The sequence below is a fragment of the Orcinus orca genome, chromosome 6 (genome assembly GCF_937001465.1).
Source record: "Orcinus orca chromosome 6, mOrcOrc1.1, whole genome shotgun sequence".
NCBI lineage: Eukaryota > Metazoa > Chordata > Mammalia > Artiodactyla > Delphinidae > Orcinus > Orcinus orca.
Window position 1 is genome coordinate 48930249 of NC_064564.1, and position 5075 is coordinate 48935323.

Below are 5075 nucleotides of genomic sequence, written 5' to 3' on the forward strand. Positions count from 1 at the left end.
GTATCTATAGCATCTGGGCTCAGTTCCTGGTACCTCCCAGATTCTCAGTGACTCTTTGTTGAAAAAGGTGTCCATATAAGCACATTTTCCATTCACCCCTGCCTCTGATTCGAATCCTTTCTTTGCACATCCTCATATGCAGCTTAATTTATATGAGAGAGAAAGGTATGGCCTACATGACGTTGGACTATCTCACTGTGCAATCTTGGTAGTTCAGTGTTTCATTTGTCCGTTGGGGTGTAATAAGCAATGTCAAAACTTGGTGGCTTAAAACAACAGTGATTTTGCAATTTGGATAGGGTTTGATCGAGCTAATCTCTGCTCCATGTGCTACCAGCTGGGGTGTTTTAACTGGGGCTGGAGGATATACTTCCCAAATGGCTCACTCACATAACTGGCAAGTTGGTACTGGCTGTTGGCTGGGAGCTCAACGGCCACCGTGAGCCAAAGGTCTTGATTATTTTCCGCAAGAGCCTCTCCACATGGATGCTTGGGCTTTCTTACAACATGATGGCTAGATTTCGAGATGTAGAAACAGCCCAGCCTTCTTAATACCTGGCTTAGAATACTCACAATACTTCTTTCTCTGCATTCTATTGGCCAATTTAGTCTTAGAAGATACAAGGGGAAGGAATGTAAGTTGTCCCTCTTTATGGGAGGAGCAGCTTGTACAGACAGGGAGGGGCAGAATTATTGGGGGCCATCTTTGGAGAGTAACTTCAACTTTCTGCCACAAAAGTTCTTTATCTGTCAAATATGAAATTGAGAGAGGGCAACAATAACACATACATCATAGAGTTGCTACGAAAAGTATAGGAGATGACATATATATTGCACTTAGAATGATTCCTGGCACACAGTAAGTAGTTGATACATTTTAACTAATTAGGATAATTTTTGTTGCTATGAGAATGAAAAATTCCTGCACGACACTAAGTTGGAGAAGAACATACTTTTTCCTCCATGGGAGTTATGATATCTTCTCATAATTCCAGTTAGACGATTTTACTGGTTAGTATTTCCTTTGACAGCTTTAATTACCATATTCTCTTTGATTTGCTTCCTCTAGACTGATTTTTTTTTTTTTTTTAAAGATCTCAAATCAGTAGCCCTCAAATGAAAGGAATAACCCCCAGTTCTGTAGTATAATGACTTGGTGTCTCTGTTGGAATCCTTTTTCTTTTTATACTTACTTGCAGGTATTTTTCTTACACTTTGAGAAAGCAGTCCTCTGTAGAGATAGAATGAATGATACAGGAATGACATGCCCTTGGAAACTGCTCCTGTTTCTCTCTTTGGAAACACGCGTGTGCAGAGTTAGTCCTTTAGGAAATTTACAGGTCAGCAGAGGTCATCAGCCAGATAAATCCAAAGAATAACCAGTGGGGGCGGATAAATTTCAAGCCAAGTAATCTCTGCATTAATGTAAGTAATTTTTTATTTCTACACCAGAGATGGGGATTGATGCTAAACAATATGAAACTACAATTATGTAAATTCACTATTTTTAGCCGTTGAAATGTTAGCCGAGTCAAACTTTTCATTCACCAGTGCATGGTGTCTTTGTAACTGTCTTAATTTTATATATAAAGAAAGCAATCAGGTTTGTGCCATATTCTCATAACACTGTTAATTTCCGTTCTTTTCTTTTGATTCTATGTCCAGACCTGTAATTTTTCCAAGTGATTAAGACCACAGGTTATTCCTTCTACAGCTGACATTTCCTTTCTGTGATTACTCATCTCTTTGGTTCTTTTAACAGCCATGTTTTATTAATGATCATTTACCGTGCAGTAATAAACTCTGTGTCATTTAGTTCTTCCGGAATTTTCTGATCCTTGATTACAGTGTAACATATTGCCTGATTAATTGCTCATCATTGCTGTTTTTAGCTTCTGCGTGCAGTAGTTAAGGTTATTTCTTCCCGTTTTGGCTTTTCTATCCCCTGAAGATTTTCATTTACAACAACCTTATTAGTTGTCTCCAACTTCTCCCACTTCCTTTTTGCATTCCCTGATAGCACAGAGCGTATACAGAATCCCTATGAACAGTTACCATTTACTTTTTTTTTTTAACATCCTTATTGGGGTATAATTGCTTTACAATGGTGTGTTAGTTTCTGCTTTATAACAAAGTGAATCAGTTATACATATACATATGTTCCCATATCTCTTCCCTCTTGCGTCTCCCTCCCTCCCACCCTCCCTATCCCACTCCTCCAGGTGGTCACAAAGCACCGAGCTGATATCCCTGTGCTATGCGGCTGCTTCCCACTAGCTATCTACCTTAGGTTTGGTAGTGTATATATGTCCATGCCTCTCTCTCGCTTTGTCACAGCTCACCCTTCCCCCTCCCCATATCCTCAAGTCCGTTCTCCAGTAGGTCTGTGTCTTTATTCCTGTCTTACCCCTAGGTTCTTCATGACATTTTTTTTTTCTTAAATTCCATATATATGTGTTAGCATACGGTATTTGTCTTTCTCTTTCTGACTTACTTCACTCTGTATGACAGACTCTAGGTCTATCCACCTCATTACAAATAGCTCAATTTCGTTTCTTTTTATGGCTGAGTAATATTCCATTGTATATATGTGCCACATCTTCTTTATCCATTCATCCGTTGACGGACATTTAGGTTGCTTCCATCTCCTGGCTATAGTAAATAGTGCTGCAATGAACATTTTGGTACATGACTCTTTTTGAATTATGGTTTTCTCAGGGTATATGCCCAGTAGTGGGATTGCTGGGTCATATGGTAGTTCTATTTGTAGTTTTTTAAGGAACCTCCATACTGTTCTCCATAGTGGCTGTACCAATTCACATTCCCACCAGCAGTGCAGGAGTGTTCCCTTTTCTCCACACCCTCTCCAGCATTTATTGTTTCTAGATTTTTTGATGATGGCCATTCTGACTGGTGTGAGATGATATCTCATTGTAGCTTTGATTTGCATTTCCCTAATGATTAATGATGTTGAGCATCCTTTCATGTGTTTGTCGGCAGTCTGTATATCTTCTTTGGAGAAATGTCTATTTAGGTCTTCTGCCCATTTTTGGATTGGGTTGTTTGTTTTTTTGTTATTGAGCTGCATGAGCTGCTTGTAAATTCTGTTTCCATCTAGCACAGAAGTTCCCAGATTGTAGTGTAACTTAGAAGCACCTAGAGGGCTTTTTATTTTATTTTATTTTTACATCTTTATTGGAGTATAATTGCTTTACAGTGGTGTGTTAGTTTCTGCTTTATAACAAAGTGAATCAGTTATACATATACATATGTTCCCATATCTCTTCCCTCTTGCATCTCCCTCTCTCCCACCCTTCCTATCCCACCCCTCTAGGTGGTCACAAAGCACCGAGCTGATCTCCCTGTGCTATGCGGCTGCTTCCCACTAGCTATTTTACGTTTGGTAGTGCTTTTTAAAACATAGATAGATTGCTGGGCCCCTCTCCCAGAGTAGGTCTGGGTGTGGACAGAGAATTCACATTTCTGACAAGTTCCCAGGGATGCTGATGTTGCCTCCCCAGCATCAAGCCTTGAGAACCGCTGGCATAGCAGATTAGCATAGCGGTTAAGAGACTAGGCTCTGGGTTTTGCTGATATGGGTTCAGATCACAGTTCTGCCACTTGACTTTCCAAATCACGTGACCTTGGGAAAGCTAAGGTCTCACAACTTAATCTTTGTAAACTGCAGTTTCCACATTTGTAAAATGGAAAGAGAACCAACCTTCTAAACTTGTAAGGATTAGGTGAATTGATCCATGGAAAGCACTGAGTACAGTGGCAAGATGTAAGCACTCAATAAAATGTTAGCTATTGGTATTTTTTAACCAGATGTGAGGAATTAATGTTCAAGCTCAATTACTAAAATTAAGAAAACGTGGCTCCTCTAACAAATTGGTCATTTATCTCTGGATCTTGATTTTTTTTATACTGCTGAGGTACAAATGCTATTTTTTTTTTTTTTTTTTTTAAGATTGGCCATGTGGACAGAAAGATTCAGTAGAAAGATCATGAGATTTGGAGTCAGGAAAATGCCTGGGTTCCAGTCTAGACTCTTGCTATTCCTAGCTTTGTGAGTCATAGCAATTTTCTTCATCTCTCTGATCCAAGTTTCCTCTAAATATCTTCTAAAGTGGTGATATAAATGGTAAGGACTGTTGTATGGATCGAATGAGCTAGATCATTTGAAAGTTTTTTTATTTTAATATTCAGTACAAGTATAGTTATTGTTATTTTTATTGAGAATAAAAGCATCTAGAGCAACTTTTTAAAAAGTTTTTATTGGGGTATAGTTGATTTACAATGTTGGGTTAGTTTCAGGTGTACAGCTAGAGCAATTTTTTATTGTACTTATTATCATCATGAAAATTTATCCTTCTGTAGAGTGACAATTATGGAAAACCTTTTCCATTGTAATTATTTTGAGGTGGTGGTGACTCTAACTGGGAATTGCGGAATACTTAGATACCTGGATATGTTAGCTTCTATTAGTAACCTAGCCAGATTCCTTTCTTATTGGCTGAAATGCTGGTTCATTTTTCAGACATCTTACCTGGAAGGAATTAACATCTGAATGACCATATTTCAAAATGATGCAAGAAAGAAAAAAAATTATGTTATATCTGATAATGATTGGACCAAAAGCATATTTAAGAAAACTTTGCCCCCAATGGTGTGAGTTGCTGAGTTTTGATAATAGGTTTTAGATGAAAATCAGGGGCTTATTTTCAGTTTGGGACTATAAGATTGCTTTCAGAAGAGGAAGGAAACTTCATTTAATCAAAGTTTTAATAATGTAGCACTAAACATTCTGTTAGGTGCTATGGGAGATATCAAAATGAGCCACACACACTTCATGCTTTGGATGCATTTTCTCTTGCAGAAAGCAAAACGACATACAAAAATCACTACATGCATCATAAAGAAGGTCAAGTCAGAGGGCTGAAAGCGTGTAAAGGAGGAAGAGATTATTTCTGGCTGGAGGATCAGCCCCCTCCCCCCTTGCAGGCCACACGCTGAGCCACATTAAGCCCATGTATCTGAGTATCATAAGGAACCTGGAAAGAACTTGGTGAGCA